This window comes from Lactuca saligna, chromosome 6, assembly GCF_052625555.1.
Source record: "Lactuca saligna cultivar CGN05327 chromosome 6, ASM5262555v1, whole genome shotgun sequence".
Taxonomy (NCBI): Eukaryota; Viridiplantae; Streptophyta; class Magnoliopsida; order Asterales; family Asteraceae; genus Lactuca; species Lactuca saligna.
The window spans coordinates 50,692,693-50,712,394 of record NC_136422.1 but is presented as its reverse complement, the minus strand read 5'-3'; positions in this window follow the sequence as shown (position 1 = coordinate 50,712,394).

Sequence of the window (19,702 nt, the reverse complement as noted above, 5' to 3'; positions counted from 1 at the left end):
ACACATATAACAGGTAATCACATAACAATCCATAGACAACAAATTGATCTAACATATCATAAAGCATAGCAACATCCTAACCAGGATACCGACCTAACCGGCCACTAACATAGCATCATCCTAACTACCAGGATACTGACCTAAACCAGGTCACCATACATAGTACTATCCTAATTACCAGGGCGCCGATCTAAACAGATCGATAAGCATATCAAACAGTACACATATAGATATCAGATATAACTATCTCACGGATCATTGATCATAGTAATCTCTCATAACCAAAACACCGACCTAACCAGGTCACTAACATACCAATCCTAACGGATCATAAGAGCATGACAACATATTGTCTATCTGGATACCGATCTAACATATCATAACCACATGTAGCATACGCTAACCATGATAACAACTAAAAGGGCCGGCCTTGGTGCCTTAGACCCTATTGATATAGTGAGGATAACTCACTCGCAACTGCCAAACCGAATCACAAGAGCACAATCCCGAAGCAGCGGCTCAAACTCCAAAACCTATATCCATCAATAACTATTGACATAAATATCCAATTTACCATAATACCCTTGAAGGTCAAAGTCAAAGTCCTCAAAGTCAACCTTCCTAATTGACTCTACTTGCCGAGTCAGCCCGCCAACTCGCCGAGTTCTCATATTCAGAAAAATATCATAGCACGACTTAACTTGCCGAGTCGCCCCAAGACTCGTCAAGTCCAACAATCTCTGAGTTTCATCCTGCCCAAATCATTGAGTCCCCAACCAAATCACTAATCCAAGGCTTTAACTGAAAGAGGTTAGGTTCTGCGAGCAGACTCGCCGAGTTCACGATAATCTTCAATAGACTCGCCGAGTTCACGACAATCTTCAATAGACTCGCTGAGTTGTTCTTTTAACTCGTCGAGTCCAAGCTCATCATCATAAGACTCGCCTAGTCAACCATGCGACTCGCCGACTCAATATCTAATCTCCAGCCCGACTCGCCGAGTCATCTCCCAGACTCGCTGGGTCCATACGTGCATTCTCATAATCTCGAGTCATAAAGCTACTCCTTTGCTCCAAACAATAGATCAGGATCTCTAAGGTCCATTAGCAACATAAAGTTGCTACCTTTATGTGCTTCTTGCCACATAATACCAAAAACCAAGCTAGAAAGGGACTTAACTCTTGGGGAAAGGCTTTTGCATAACAACTAGAAAGGATTTCTGTATCAATGATCCATATAGAACTCAGATCTGGAGTTTCAACTCCAGATCTAACTCATGCTTCAAGATCTCAACAATATTTCTCTAGCCAAACCCTAAAACACCATGAAAATGGAACTAGAAAGGAGAAGGCCAAGGATAACGATTTCTTACCTCCAAAATAACCCCCCACAGAAGTAAAATCCGGATCTCTTCAAGTCTCCTTAAGCTTCTTGATCTTCAAGATCCCTCCACAAATCACACCAGTTTGCTTCCAAGTCTTCTCATAAATGAAATTAGGGCTTTTGGATCCCAAAATGGTAGCAAAGAGGCTAAGGGTGGGTTATAATGTGATTTATATAGGGCACAACCTCCGAGATTAGGGTTTTCTCCCTTCAGCACCAACTCGTTGAATACAAGCCGTCGACTCGGCAAGTTGGCCACTTAAACCCGTGAGAAATCCCGCTCCGACTCGGCGAGTAAGCATGCCTACTCGTCGAGTCCCTTTCCTTAATTTACAATTTAAGCCCTTCAACAACACCTCTGGAATTTGGGGTGTTACAACTCTCCCCCAGTTAAATTAGCCTTCATCCTCAAAGCCTACTGCAGTATACGCTTCAGAACAAACCCCTTGCAATGCAGACTCCGATTTCTCAATCAACTCATGCCCTTACAAACCCTACTTCTATATCTCAATTAAAATGGCTTATTCGCACGTGGCATCCTTGCCACTACTCCAAGCAAACCATTGGTATTTCAACTCCATAGCACCACTTATCAGTCACATATCACTCGATGATACCATCCCTTCAAATCAGGAACACACCTTCGCGCCCTGCGAACACTAGATACCACAAACACCCACTGAGCTCTGTTAAGACACTAATCCATCTTCCCTCGCCCAAGATTAGCGATAACCCTGATAACTTGCAACCTAGAATGAACCCTGTTTTCCAATCTGATTCTATACCTCACGCGCTAACAGGATACCGCATCCTTCAGCCCTAATAACCCATCAACCAAACATCTCGCGCAACCACTTGTACATAGCCCAATTAGCCTCGGGTTGGAATACCAGGCACGCCTATAACGATTCGAGACTACTCTTGAGTCTGATAACCTGTTGTCTCACCTTCCTCTATCCAGATCTCCAATCTGGAACCACTATCCTCCTCCTCCTCTTCCAAGGATATTGAAAACATGTCTGCGCATCATCCAACATTGCCACAACCTCAACGAGCATCCTACCCGCAAGTGCTTCCATATATCTGGTACAACCCCAGTGCTTACTATCAATAAGTGGAGTACTTTCGATCATCTATTTACACTGCTATTTTCCTTTCAGAGGACCCACACTCCTTCCGGAGCTATATACCTTTCCTTTCCAGGAAATCTACTCAACAACCCTTGCCACACCTGCAAGTGCCAATGTGCTAACTCCTCTCCACACAATCCATGTAGAGCAACTGCTATTCTCGAACTCCCATATATTCTGAATCCGGTCACATACTAACTAAGCCCACGCACGGCCTCAAGCCAACTCCATCATGATGATCAATATTTGGGGCTAGACCATATCAATTACCATTGCATGGCGACATATTCACTCATTCTCCTTATACTGATCCACTGGCACATATAGAGTCTTCAGCATGATTGGACCACCTTTCCAGTCCTTCAGTCTATCTGGACCACTCTCAGAACCTTCAGCATGTCTGGACCGCCCTCCTAGGCCTTCATCCTGTCTGGACCGTTCCCCGAGCCTTCGTCCTGACTGGTACGCCTTCCGGCCTTCAGTCTATCTGGACCGCTCAAAAACCGTTGTAAATCACCCTTAACCATTCTTCCCGGAAATCTCTCCCATGCAGTCTATTCTAGCCCTCTAGGGGTTCCGAAATCCGAATCCGCCACATGAATTTTTCCCAGCCTAATCCCAGGCCCCACATCGACTAACTACCTCATCCGATACCATGGTCTGTTCCCTACCCTACGAGTCTATCACATACGCTAAAGAACCTGCATACCTGTGTTGCAATGTTGCCGAGCCCTGGCAGCTTACAAAACCTTCAATCTATCAATCCACAAACCCTCTGAGTTGGGCACACCCTCGAGCTAATACTCGAACTTAACTCAATCATAACCATACTTCCAACCTGATTCCCCAAATTATGTTATCAACTACCGAGAAGATGTGATACACATAATGGGGAGTCTTACCGAACCACCAACTCACACAACCCTCAACCAAGCAGCCACTAAGGCCTCCATTCTCCCTATCGGGTTATGAAACTTATCCCCGTTTCAAAACCTTTCCCACTTCCGCATCGTGGGGTAACACTCCCCCACTTAGATTTGACTAAGCCTTCATAATACATGAAAACTAGAGGATTCTCAATCCTTCTCACTTCCCGACGACCGATCTGAGGCCGACCAACTCTTTCCCACTAATGTTCCATTATTAGCCCATCCCGAATGATCACACACCTCCAAGAACCAGATGAGAACTTGCTGAACTCCATAGAACCCGCCACCCACTAATGCTTGAGCGACCCCACACTCATGCCCTGAAGGCCAACAGATAAATGCTCCAACTAATACCTCAGCAACGAACCCTTTTCCATTGGCGGTTTCGTCCATCAATCACAAACGGTTACTAATACCACTGAGTCCCGAAAATGCTGAATAACCATCTTGAGAAACCCTACTCGTAGACTTCCCCCATAATACCCCTTTTTCCAAAGGTGTTCCAATAAACTTCCCGCTCCCAGGCACTAGAATCAGTATCTTCAGGGTTCGCACCATGACCAAATTATCTGCTCAAACGTCCACAACTGAACTGCAGTAGCTGAAACAACCTCTTCCCTAAATTGGGCTTCAACTACTCCCAAGACATAATCTACACTCCCAATGTGCAATAGATTGTACACTCAATCCTTACCGTCCGATGCAAGAGATCTAAGGCAAACCGGACTCCACATTTACTTATGCCAAGTCGACCCACCTGCACTTACCGGCGCTGGAATATTGTTGCCGACCTCTGCAACCGACTGACCCCAAGCTAGAGAGCAACCTGTCCCTGGGTCACAAGTCTTCTCACTCCTTCGAGCTCGAGAAACTGAGAGGGCACAGTCCTTTCCCTACCAAACGTCAATCCAATTCATCAATTAGCCATTTCACTTCCAACTGCAAAACCCCAGCTGAACATAATCATTACTCCTTTCCAGTGACCCTGAGCCCTTGGAGGTTTCACTCCACCATGACCTCCTCCCGTATTCCTCAAAGTGGCCGGTGCTGGAGCCTACACCGGTCTTGCAACAAGTTGTGGACAGTTGACCCTCAAGTGTCCAGCTTGATGATAATGATAACATATTTGCATATCCTGAGTCAGGACCGACTGACGGAAATCCCTCACATAGTGCCCTTCTTTCCCACACTTGCGACACGCACCACCGGACCTACAAACTTCGGCATGAACCTTCCCGCACTTCTCACAGGTGCGACTGCTCTGACCTCTAACCCTAGAGTCAATGGTTTTGCAACGTTTTGGCGCCGGCTGCGACTGCACCAGGGCCTACCTCTGCTCTTGTAACTGCAACTCCATCTATAACTCCCACCGCCTAGCGGCCTCCTGCAGCTCTATCAAGGTATCACACCTCTGCGTGGACACAAACTGCCTGATGTCCCTCTTGAGCATACTTAGATATCGGGACATCTGAGCTTGCTCCGAAGCAAACTCCAGGCAAAACATCACCCTCTCAATGAACATCCTGGTGATCTCCGTCACCGACTCTGAATCCTTCCTCAGCTCCAGGAACTCCTGAGCCAATCTCTCTCTCTCTCTCTCTCTCTCTCTCTCAACCCGTGGAACATAATGAGTGTTGAACATCTCCCGGAACTGATGCATCAAAATAAGATCTCGTAGTCAACCTCCACCAATCCTTCACCTCGAGCCTCAAAAGGTTCAGATCACACCTCACCCTCTGATCCGTAGGGCATGAACACGTGAAGCACGTCTGACAACCCTCTCATAGCAACGATCAGATCCTGAACTCCATCGAAAGTAGGGGGCTTCGTATTATCAGAGTCCCGATACTGAAAACCTCGACCGGTTCCTCCCCTATAGCTGCTGCGGTAGCCGCCTCCGTAAGAGCTTCATAGCGCTCATCAAGGTACTCAACCATGATGGTCTTGATCGACCCAAACATCTCCAGCAACTCAGCCCGAAACATAGCAGCAACCTCATCATGCAGGACCTTACAAATCCTGGCATCCAACTCATCCGTACTCATCTGACCAATGACCCCGGGTGGTACTGATCCATCCTGATCACCCTCTCCTGATCCCGATCCCGAACCGGATCCTGCCCCGAGACGTCTCATAATTGCCATACAGAAAATACACCACAAGATATTAGGCATTCCTCATAATGACCTCGAGAACTAGCTCCCAACAAAAGCCTAGGGGTTGTGACTTCCTTGATACGTGTATGGGTCCTGTGCTTTCAGTAGTACGGGCCCATACTACCTTCCACACCTACCCATATTTGTATCAAGTATCACCACAACACCCTAACAATAGCATACACATAACGCACACTCGATCCCCACTCCTAAAGGAGCACCACTATCCCATAAACGACCTGCCAGTCTCACGCAACTCTCCCATCCATGAAACTTCCACCAACCCTACGGCACTAGTGTATGCTAGTCATACATAACGCTGGATCCTATAGACTTTCGAATATCCAATCCTACCCTAAGCTCCCAATCATACAAGAACATAACATAAGGTCAAATCAAACATTCTCAGGCTATAAGATCTTAATTATGTATAACCATGATGCATACACTAAATAACTACAGTAATGATGTCAATTTCATACAGAGGAAACCCTAGGCTAGCAGGCATCATATAATAAGGCAATTCTATCATCCAATTCCTGAAGATCCCTAGCCTAGTACTAGCATGTTGTTCTAACATATCACATAATCAAATAGCTCGTATGGTATTTTGGGGTCTACTTACTGGCTCTGGATGACTGTACCCTCTGCATCCTCCTTTAATTATTTCAAAAAACCTTTTGAAAACCATTTTGAAAATCCCTCCTTGATTTGAGACTGGATTCACACGAATGTTCCTCCAATTCACTCAAACCAAGGCTCTGATACCAACTTGTAACGACCATAAAATTCGAGCCAAATCAAAACATCTTAATTCATTCAAAAACCATTAAGTTCATACATCTGGTTTTCAAAATAGTTTAAACATCAGAGTATTCCCCAGAACCATATCACATAAATCATAAAACATGAGGAGCGGTACGATCACGCCTTCGCCTTGCCACGATCTCCTAAAGTACCCGAAACAAAACACTGAACTGTAAGCCTGAAATCTTAGTGAGTTACCCCCAAAATACCAACCACGAAAAACATACTCATAACATAGCACGAATAAAACAACCATGCACATCGGGTCTACTGTGCGACTGGTCCTCCCGCACCGGGCCTTCAGTCCACCTGGATCTATCCCGAGCCTTCAGCATGACTGGACCGCCATACGGGCCTATAATCTATCCGGACCGCTCATAGGGTATGGTGGCCTTCAGCACAAAGCAGGACCACCTCAACCCAAACATCAAGCAAATAACCATGTACACATATAACAGGTAATCACATAAGAATCTATAGACAACAAATCGATCTAACAGATCATAAAGCATAGCAACATCCTAACCAGGATACCAACCTAATCGGCCACTAACATAGCATCATCCTATATACCTGGATACCGACCTAAACCATGTCACTTTACATAATATTGTCCTAATTACCAGGGCGCCAATCTAAACAGATCGATAAGCATATCAAACAGTACACATACATATATCATATATAACTATCTCAAGGATCATCAATCATAGTAATCTCTCATAACCAAAATATTGACCTAACCAGGTCACTAACATACCAATCCTAACGGATCATAAGAGCATGACAACATACTATCTATCTAGATACCGATCTAACATATCATAACCACATGTAGCATACTGTAACCATGATAACAACTAAAAGGGTCAGCCTGGGTGCCTTAGACCCTATTGATATAGTGAGGATAACTCGCCCCCAACTGCCGAACTGAATCACAAGAGCACAATCCCGAAGCATCGCCTCAAACTCCAACACCTATATCCATCAATAACCATTGACATAAATATCCAATTTACCATAATACCCCTGAAGGTTAAAGTCAAAGTCCTCAATCAAAGTCAACCTTCCCGATTGACTCTACTCGCCGAGTCAGCCCGCCAACTCGCCGACTTATCATATTCAGAAAACTCTCATAGCACGACTTAACTTTCCGAGTAGCCCCAAGACTCGTCGAGTCCAACGATCTCTGAGTTTCATCCTGACCAAATCACTGAGTCCCCAACCGAATCACTAATCCAAGACTTTAACTGAAAGAGGTTAGGTTCTGCGAGCAGACTCGCCGAGTTCACGACAATCTTCAATAGACTCGCTGAGTTGTTCTTTTAACTCGTCGAGTCCAAGCTCATCATCATAAGACTCGCCTAGTCAACCATGCGACTCGCCGACTCAATATCTAATCTCCAGCCCGACTTGCCGAGTCATCTCCCAGACTCGCTGGGTCCATACGTGCATTCTCATAATCTCGAGTCATAAAGCTACTCCTTTGCTCCAAACAATAGATCAGGATCTCTAAGGTCCATTAGCAACATAAAGTTGCTACCTTTATGTGCTTCTTGCCCCATAATACCAAAAACCAAGCTAGAAAGGGACTTAACTCTTGGGGAAAGGCTTTTGCATAACAACTAGAAAGGATTTCTGTATCAATGATCCATATAGAACTCAGATCTGGAGTTTCAACTCCATATCTAACTCATGCTTCAAGATCTCAACAATATTTCTCCAACCAAACCCTAAAACACCATGAAAATGGAACTAGAAAGGAGAAGGCCAAGGATAACGATTCCTTACCTCCAAAATTACCTCCCACTGAAGTATAATCCGGATCTCTTCAAGTCTCCTTGATCCAAGCTTCTTGATCTTCAAGATCCCTTCACAAATCACACCAATTTGCTTCCAAGTCTTCTCACAAACAAAATTAGGGCTTCTGGATCCCAAAAGGCTAGCAAAGAGGCTGAGGGTGGGTTATAATGTGATTTATATAGGGCATAACCCCCAGGATTAGGGTTGTCTCCCTTTAGCACCAACTCGTCGAGTACAAGCCACCAACTCGGCAAGTTGGCCACTTAAACCCGCGACAAATCCCGCTCTGACTTGGCGAGTAAGCATGCTTACTCGTCGAGTCCCTTTCCTTAATTTACAATTTAAGCCCTTCAACAAAACCTCTGGAATTTGGGGTGTTACACACCATACCCTTTTCTCTTTTCAAAATCATTTTTATAAAAATGGTTTTGCTTTAAAAAATTAATACCAAGTCCTCAGTTTGAGTTCTGACACACCCGAGAGTGTGCCCAAATCCCTCAAACCAAGTCTCTGATACCAACTTGAAACATCCCAAAAATCATGACCAATATTTTCAATTTTAAATATTAAATAAATCATAGTCATCAAAATCATTTCATACAAAAACATAAGTCATCGTATCAAATCAGAATATAATATCCAAACACATGTCAATATATCAGAGTAAAACATCCCAGGCTAAACAAATGGTGCATGCACTGCATTCATCCTGAGCTCTTCCCCTTGCTACCAGAATTACCTGAAACCAAAAGTGAAAACTATAAGCACGAAGCTGAGTGAGTCTCCCCAAACTACCATATATCATACACATAATCATACTACTAGGAAATACGGGCCCCGCCCACACTCAATAAGATATGGGCCCCACCCACACTTGGCTAACTAGGAGATACGGGCCCCGCTCACACTCCACTGACTATGAGATATGGGCCCCGCCCGCACTCGGCTAACTAGGAGATATGGGCCCCGCCCACACTTTGCTGGCTATAAGATACGGGCCCCGCCTACACTCTATTGACTATGATATACGGGCCCTGCCCATACTCGGCTAGCTAAACATGAATACAAGTATCACACAGACAAAAAGTACAATCAAATCTATCAGTCAGTCCTATATCCGTACTTTAATAGTGCTATGAGATACGGGGCCCCACCCACACTCGACTAACTAGGAGATATGGGCCCCGCCCAAACTCCACTGACTATGAGATATGGTCCTCACCTACACTCGGCTAACTAAACATGCATACATACAGGGGCTGGAATTGGTGCCTTTGACCTGTTCAAACCAGGAGGAAACTCACCTCACTATCGGATGATAGTTGAAACGTCTCTTCCCGGAATACTCACTCCTTGAACCAAAGTAACCCCTTAGATATCACTTCGTACTCATAACCCTTAAGGGTCAACTCTGGTCAAGTCAATTCAAAGTCAACGCTCTAAGTTGACTCAACTCATACAGTTTACCCTTCAACTCGCCGAGTTCTCATGAATCATAGAATCGTGAAATCACGATCTAACTTATCGAGTTTTCCTCCAACTTGTTGAGTTTCTCCTTCTCAACAGAAACGGAACTTTCCTAGTGTAACTCGTCGATTTCCCTTCTGGACTCGCCGAGTTCCGTTAACTGTTAACAGAATCGGGAATGATCAACCCAACTCATCGAGTTCCTCTATGAACTCGCTGAGTTCCTCGCATATATAGTTCATTCAACCCTTTCCTCATATCCAAGGTTCCAAGATATAGATCCACATTGTTTCCATGGCATATTTTTGTAAAGTTGACAACTTCATGGCTTTGCACGCCTCAAATGGACCCAATCTCGAGATATAGCAACCTACTTCTATAAACATGGTCGTTCCTTGGATAAGAATGAGTTTAGGACCCTTTTATTAATCTAAGGGTCAAATAACTCTAAGAATGTGAGCTTGTAGCCTCAGAACTACGAAGGTTATCATGCTTCCAACAATGGGTCCAAAAAAGGCCCATAAAACTAGACCAACGGAGAGCTAAGCAATGAATCATCAAGTTAGGGACTTTTTACCTTAGAAAGTAGCCAAAGATGGACGAGATCCCTAATCTAGTGCTTCCCTTCAAGCTCAATGACCTTCTAGTTCTTCCAAGTCCTTCACCAAGCTCAAAAACACACAAAAATCCACTCAAAACCTCAAGTTTCTCACCAAGGAGCTCACAATACGAATTAGGGTTTCAGGGAGGCTGATGAGGGCTGATGGAAATAGATTAAGTCCTTTAAATAGGGTGCAAAACCCTGGAAATTAGGGTTTCATCCTAGCCGGTCTACTCGTCGAGTTAAGGCCTCTCAACCCGTCGAGTAGATTTCTTAAATCATGCGATCCTGGCAATCTCTACTCAACGATTTTGGGGCTACCAACTCGTCAAGTTGCTCTGCAAACAAGAATAATTTATAAATTAAATGTGTGACAGGAACCAGGCGTTACAGGTAAAGTGGATTATGAAATGTTCTTATGTTGGTTCATAGAGATGTTGCTCGTTGGGAAATCTTTGAAGATTGAGAGTTCAACCAAAACCTGAGTCATGTCATTTCACAAGCGAATTGCAAAAACTGTATGAGGTAGAAGAAATAGTAGGTGTGAATCTGGATATTGTAGTATTATTTAAAACATATTTAAGTTTATGTAGTTATTACGTTTGTTAGTTATTTTTTTGCAATACAAACAATTATTTTTCAAAAACCCTACGAAAATACAAGCTTTAATTTTCTCACAAGAAATGACCACACTTTAAATGCTTATTAAAAATATAGACAAAAATATTATCCGAAATGCACAAAACTACAAATATATCTATTTAAAACAAAAAAATAAATGGAAAATGACTTAAAAGGGTAATATATTTTCGATTTGTACACATTTGGTTACTGAGTTTTTTTTCGTCCACATTTACCCCTACAACTTGTTTAATTGTATACATTTAGTTCTTATTACCGACTACTCCAAGTAATCCGGAAAAAAATGGCTTAAAAGTATAATATATTTCTCATTTTGTACATATTTACTCCTTAATATTTTTTTTTCCACATATAGTCCTTAATATATTGCAAAATAAGTCTTTGTTGTTTATGTACACATTCAATACTTATGATCGATTTTTTAGGGTTTCTCACGTCATCATACGCAACACAATCATTAATAAGGTGTTTGGCTGCTGTTAATGGTTATGACCATCATAGCCTAGGCTATTCGGTTGCTTAGTTCTTTTGGTTTGGCTTCGGTCTTGTTTTCTGAACGTCATCATTTCTTCACACGATCACATATTTTAACAATCTTTATATTCACGCGTTTATCTTGAGTCTACTATATATTTCGTTTAGATTATTCTCATTAACAAGTAGTATATTTTTACTTAGGATCTCTATATCCCTGTGTTATTTATGGATGTATGTATGAACTTTTTTTTAAATCGTAACTAAAAGTATATTGTTTTTTAACGAGGGTAATCTAAACGAAAATTGAAATAGACTCAAATACAAATGTGTCGATATAAATATCGTTAAAATTCGTGATTGTATGAAGAAGTCACGGCGTCCAGAACATAAGACCTGAGTCAAACCACAAAGAACTAAGTAACCAAACAACCAAAGGTAGTGGTGGTGGTGGCTATAAGCATTAACAACTTTGAATACCTTATTAATGATTGTCTTATCGTACGATGTAGTGAGAAAAACTTTAAAAAACAATCATAAATATTGAATGTGTACAAAAACAACAAAAACTTATCTTTGCAACAAAAAAACATAAAGGACTAAATGTTCAAAAAAAATATTAAGAAATAGATATATAAAAACTGATAAATATATTACCTTTTTAAGTCATTTTTTTAGTTTACCTGGTATAACCGATCATATGTATTAAATGTGAACAATTAAACAAGTTTAAAATATAAATATAGACAAAAAAAAACACAAAATATATACAAATCGAAAAATATATTACATTTTTAAATTATTATCTCAAAAATAAATAGCCAAACCAAATACTTTCCTACTTTAATCGAAGAAGCATCTACAAAATGGATTTTTTTAGGACAAAATTATTATTGTCACAATAAAATATTAAATTTGTTATTTTTATTAAAAAAAACATCTATATTGCTTGGATTAATCAGTTTCCCTTGAAAAAAGATCCAGTTCAATTTCAACTTTAGTCCGATAAAAACCAAACTAGAAGTTAAGTTTTGATAAATTTAAAACACAAAATCAGTTTCTTATTATTTTTTTTTAAATTATATAAACACAAACCAAACCAAATTCAACCGGTTGGATTGAATCTCGATTCGTGTTTTTTAGCTATATTAGTGAAGATCAATTTTTGTAAAGGCCTACTAGTTTAAATTAGTTTTTTATAATACGTAGGATCTAATAGGGGAGGTGCCTCAAGATTGGATTTGACCCAAGTAGTCCCTGCCATGCCATGCCAATTAATAACAAACGCCACGGTGCCTTGCCCCTCTCACGTCAAATCCACCCCATCTCCAAATCTTTTACTTTTATCACCAAATTCATTTATGAGCAATAATTACCGAAATATATTACAATAAATATTTGTAAGTTATAATTATATAGGATTAGAAAGCAAAACAAACCTACTCATATACATCTTATTTGAGCCGCTAAAAACTGATAATGCCATAAATTTTGATCACTTGAGTATATATTTTTACAATGTAAAAATGGTTTTTTTTTTTATGTATCTTAAAAAAAAAATCTATATTTTTTAATGTTTTCTGTTATTTTTTATATTACAATAAATATTTTTATGCAACCTTTTTATTTTTAATATTTTTAATAAATACAAGATATTAGTATTTTTTTTATTTGGACCTTCCTTTTGTTTTATATATTTATGTTAAGGTACATTATTTTATATTCCTTGTGGTTTGGTCGAATTTTGAGTTTTAATCATTAAGTTTAAATTTTGATAGGTTACATCTCTATGGTTTGCGAAAACTATTTGGACTATATAAAAAGATCAAATTACATTTTCTTTCTTTTTTTTTCTTTTAATAACATATATATATATATATATATATATATATATATATATAGAGAGAGAGAGAGAGAGAGCTAGCTTCAAATGTGGATTGATATCTATTGTGTGGACGTGTGATCATTGTTATTTTGTGAGAATGACATGAAATATGTTGTTTGATAATACGAATATGTTTAATCTTATATAACTATTATCATTATCACGTTTTCTTACTAATTAAATTGTATATAAAGTTATTACAGATTTTTTATTATTATTCTCATTCTGTCAGAATATTTATGGAGTCGTATTCTGTAAAAATGGAAATAAGTAAAAAAAACAATCCGTGAGAACAAAAATAAATAAAAATAAGTGAAAATGCATAAGTATGACGATAGTTGAATGTATTCACATTAACAAACAATATATTCTCTTAGTAATTCTCATAAAATAGCATTGTTCACACGTCTACACAATAGTTGTTTATCTAATTCATAACCTAGCACATAAAAAACATATTTATATATATATATATATATATATATATATATATATATATATATATATATATAATTGTTTTTTATCTTTATTTTAATAGAATTAATATAGATTATTTATAAAATTATTTTTATTTTTTAAATCAATTATCTAAATTATATAAAAACAATTTTTTTTTTTTGAAATCAATTATCTAAAAAAAAAAAAAAGTGAAACTGCTTGCTTAGTAGCTCCTACAACTGAGATGATAACTCTTACATCCCAGGTGGTGCCAAACGGTACAATTCCTTGACAATCGGGGTTGCACCTGACATAAGGTCAATCCTAAACTCGACCTGCCTCTCGGGAGGCACATCGGATAACTCCTCAGGGAATACATCTGCAAAACAACCGGAACCTCTGAAACTAAAATCTGATACCCAACACGCGTATCCACCACATAAGCCAAGTAGCCCATAGAACATGCTGAATATATTGACGAGCCCTGACCACTGAACAAAACCCTGAATCCATCATGGTGCCCTCTTTATAGATAACAAGTTCTCCCCCACTTGGGGTTTGAACTACCACTCGTTGGCCCTCACAATCAATCATAGAACCAAACTGGCTCGGCCAACCCATGCCCAAAATCACACAAACATCCCCCATAAGAATAAGGATCAGATCGGTCGAGTAAGGCACCCCGAAGATCTCTAATACACAACCCTGATACACCGATGATGCAGAAACCCTATGTTCGTTGGCGATAGAAACCCACAACGGACACTCTAACTCTCCGATAGGCATATCAAACTCTCTACTTAACAAACGAGATACAAAGGACCGACTCGCACCCGAGTCAAACAACACGATAGCAGGTAAAATTTTCACTAGGAACGTAGCTAATAGAGGTACATATATAAGCATAACACAAAACATAATCAACAAGATAACAGATAGAAACATATCAGTCATAACATTTGGAGCTGCTCTGGCTTCCTCGACAGTGAGCTTAAATGCACGACCTCGAGCCCACGGGGGCTCCGTCCTCCATTGGTACCCATTTGTGATCCTCAAAGTAGCAGTCGTTGGGGCCTGCGCCGGCTTGGTGGCGAGCAATGGACAGTTGACCTTCACATGGCCAACCTGATCACAATGATAGCAAATCCTGATACTTAGAGTTGGGGCCAGCTAGTGGCAATCCCTCGCATAATGCCCCTTATTTCCACATTTGTGGCACACACTTCCTGATCGATAAGCCCCATCATGAACCCTACCGCACTTCCTACAAATGCAGCCTCTCTAGCCCCCATATTTAGAATCAGCTGCCTTGAACCACTTCGGCATTGGCTGTGACTACGCCAAGGCTGGTATTTACTCTCTCATCTGCAGCTCAATCTCAATCGCACACCGCCCGACGGCCTCCTGCATCTCTAACAAAGAATCATATCGATGGGTGGAACAAACTGGCTGATATATGTCTTGAGCATGCTCAAGTAATGGGTTATCTGAGTCTACTCTAAAGCAAACTTAGGGAAGAACATGGCTTGCTTTGTAAACATCCTGGTGATCTCCGTCACCGACTCTGTCCCATGCCTTAGGTCCAAAAACTCATGTTTTAACTTCTCGTGCGCCACCCGCGGCACATATCTAGTACATAACATCTCCAACTGCTCCCACGACACAATAGCTCTCTACTCTGCGAAATACGATCTTGTAACAAGTCTCCACAAATCCTTCGCTCCAGACCTCAAAAGGTTCAAAGTGTACCTAACCTTTTATTCAACTGGGCAAGAGCAGGTGAAAAATTATCCCTCAACAGCAGATAGCCACCTCATAACTACGATCAGGTCCTGAACTCGATCAAAAGTTGGAGGCTTCCTATTGTCAAAGTCCTGATACTGAAAAACTCACCCAACACTAATCCCTGCAGCCGCGACAGCTACAGCAGCAATAGCCTCAAACAAAGCAACATATATGTCATCAAATAACTCCATCATTGTGGTCTTGTTAGACCCAAAAAGCTCTGGTATCTTACCCCCATGCAACCCATCCTACTACTAACTGCCTCATAACCCTTCATTGGTGCCAGATAACTATCGCATGAATACACTCACATGCCGCACAATTTAAACAATCTTAGACTAAAAGACTTAATCCTACAATGGTTGGACTCAGGTAATAGCTACACAGCAGGACCAAATCCATTATCCAAAGATCATTTAAACCATGTAGCATGTGACTTAGCGTATTCACGCAATAGCTAGTTCACACATGGAAGAGTCATATAACGATCAATCAAGTACTCTACAAGAGATAAAGCATCATATATTAGGCAATTCTATCATGTAGTTCCTGAAGATCCATATCCTATTACCATCATGTTGTTATAACATATCATAACATAATCTCAATTAACTATGTGGTAATTTAAGGTCTACTTACTGGCTCATGCTGATCATACACATCGCATCCTCTTTGATTATTTTTAAAACCATTTGAAAATTGTTTTACAAATCTTTTTATTTAGTTTCAGACTAGATTCACATGAGTGTTCCTCCAATTCACTCAACCAAGGCTCTGATATCAACTTATAACATCCATAAATTTCATGAAATATTTAAACTTTTAAAACCATCCCACAAATCAACATTATTTACAAATTAGTTTTTAAAACATATTTGATATCAGAGTTTTCCCAAAATCAAAAATCAAAACACGAGGAGGTGTACGATAACGCTTTCTCCTTCCCACGATCATCTGAGGTACCTGAAATATAACCCAAAACTGTAAGTCCAAAGCTCAGTGAGTTCCCTTAAAATACCAACACAACACATTATAATAACAATAACAACAAACAACATGCATACAGAGCCTTCAGTTGACTGGAACGTCCCATCAACCTATAATCTACCTGGTACGCTCACAGAACCAACATCATGAATGGTAAGTCACACCGGTCCTTCAGCCTATCTGGAACGTTCTCCAGGACTTCAACCTGACTGGTATGCGCCACTGGCCTCCAGTCTATCCGGGACGCCTTAGGACTGTTGGCATTCAGCACAAAGCAAGACCGCCTCAACCCAACCTCAGATAAACCGTGTCAACACACATATATAACAGATAAGCATATAAATAACTAGCCAATAAACAAAGAGACATATCTTATAGATCACTAAACATAGCATCATCATATCTACCAGAATATAGATCTAACAAATTACTACATTACACAATCATATGATAAACCAGGATAACAATCCAAAGGGCCGACCTTGGTGCCTTCGACCCACAAGTACAGTGAGGAAAACTCACTTCGCAAACAAAACCGAACTGATAAGGCCCGACTCCGAATCTTAAATTTTAAACCAATACCTATTTCCACCAAATGACCAATTCCATCAAAATCCCAAAATACCTAAAATACCCCCAAGGTCCAACTTGGTCAAACTTGATTAAAATCAACTGGTTATACCCATTAAGTCAATCGAGTCAACCAAACCGAGTTGACCCAATGCGAGTACGCGGGGTGTACTTCGGAGGTATGCTTAGCATACTCCAAGCCTCGTATTGACCACCATCGGGGTGGTTGACCGAGTACGCGGCGCGTACCCTCGTACCTCCCAAAAACCCCATTAAGTGCTCAATCCAACACGTCTATATGTCTAATTCCATATCCAATCCTAAAAAGGTGTTCCAAACCATACAGTTTCCAACTTTATGGTTATGCATGTCTTATTATGTCCAAAAACCAAGATCCTAGTTTATCTTAACCACTTAAGACCTCTATAAATTGCATGCATGCACCAAATTAGCCAAGATAACATTTTTATGACTTAATGCACATCATTTCTTCAGAAAAGACATGTCATGTGGTCTTAGAGTAGCTCATACTCATTAAGGCCAAGAAAGGGACTAAAAACACATAAATTTCTCAAGGCTAGATCTTAAAGAAATACAAGTCAAGATCAAAGCTTTATACCTTCTGGAGCTTCTCAAGAAGGTAAGAGCTCCAGATCTACAAGTTTCTCCCACACCAAGGCTTCTCCAATAATCTTCTTATTCCTTCAATACACCAAGAACACATACTTAAGGGTTAGGGTTTGAAAAAATGTCTTAAAGGATGTGGAGACTTAAAAGGTTGGGAGAAACGAGCCATAATGTTGCTTAAATACCCCTTAAACCCTAAATATTAGAGTTTCCTCCTGACATTAGTACACTCCGCGCACATAAGTGTACACCCAATGTACTAGGGCACTCCTTAGTATGCTCAACGGACACACATGTATGCTTGGCGTACTCCTCCTGCCCAAATTTACAAAATTGCCACTTGGGCTTCAAAACATAATTCTTGGACTTAGGGACCAACTTGACATGAAATATAATTATAGGGATGAATTTAGAGGTACCTGAACATCAGGATGTTACATGTTCTATTCGATAATTACACTATATTCAACAGATACATTGTGAATGTTCTTTTTAAGATTTTTTACTTCAGTAGTTTAGTTATATATTTTGTGGATGTTCTATTTGAAAATTACATTATATTCTTTTTATCTAAATCTCTACTTCAAGGTTTGCCTACCACCTGCTCGATGAAATGATCGAGAGAAACTGTTGTGATTGCTTCTTAACAAGAGGGTTCGAAATGCTCCATCTCTTGCGATAGGTTGAGGCTGGAGACTTCACAGTAGGTTTTGCTTCATTGTCGGTGTTTTCCCCAAAGCAGCCTGCCACTTCCTGCTTCCTTAAAGACACGTGTCCATTAATTAATAGGTGCATTCTACATCGCCATTCCTCTACACAACAACTCTTCCTTTTCTTTTTAAATAATAGTGCGAAGGTAAGAATACAAGTTTGTTAGTTAATTCGAACTAAATGTAGGTTCCAAATTTACATTTTCCATCTAGGGTTTTTAAATTGGTTCATAGGTGAAATAGGGCGAAAGTTCGCAATCGTTTGGAAGACTATGGTCTGAATCCCGAGGGATTGTTTCACGTGGGGAACAAGTAAGTAGATTCTCAAATATGGATCTACATGTTGTTTGATTGTTGATTATCCTTTTTAACATTCCTTCTATTTACTAATTAGTTCAATTTTTTTAACATAATGGATTTTCAAAGATGGAGATCGAAGTTGGATGGTCAACTTAAGAGCTATTGTGATGTAAAAGTAACTTATACCACAATAATTTTACTCTTAGAGTTAAACAATTGGTATTTTTAGTGGATACACTTTTCTTTTAAGAGATTGATGCCACGCCAAGTGAGTTGTTTTCACTAAGAGGGAAAGAGATTCTCATATCTTCTTGATGACACCAAGGTTCTTTCTCATATAACTTCTTTACATGGAAGTGGTACAAGCTTAATATACTAGTTGTTAAAATATTTATTATTTCCTCATGGCCTCTTACTTTAACTACTTGAATTGGTGAAAAAAATTGTTGCTTATATGTTGATAGATTGCAGTCGCCGAATACTTTTTTCTTGATGAAATGCGTATAAATCGTTTGAAACAAAATGTCTGGATAAGATTTTAGTTGAGTATTGGTCTCAGATTGTAAAGATCCATCATAAGTGTATTGTTAATGAAAATAATAATAAAGTTTTTGACTAGAAACCATAAACGGGTGGTTCTATGATAAATGTTCTAAGTATTATAGTTGGAGATGCAGAGGCATCTGTTACTCCTAATCCTTCTATGTATTGAAGTTCACTTAAGTACTTTTGGCATAATTGTTATTTTTGGTAGTAATCATTTTTCTTCATATTCATATTTTTCAACATGTTTATTGAATGATCTCTATTGTCCATATGGTGAAGGATTATACATTTTTATAAGCTAAACCAACAGAAATCATCTTTCTTAGAACTATCAGTTATACAGCACTTGAATGTCATATTAACTAAAATATAAAAAGCATATATTGCAATGGTCTATATAATTCCTTGTATTGCAAATCATTCTCATGATCATGTCTTCCTTTTTGGTAGAAAGTGTAAAAT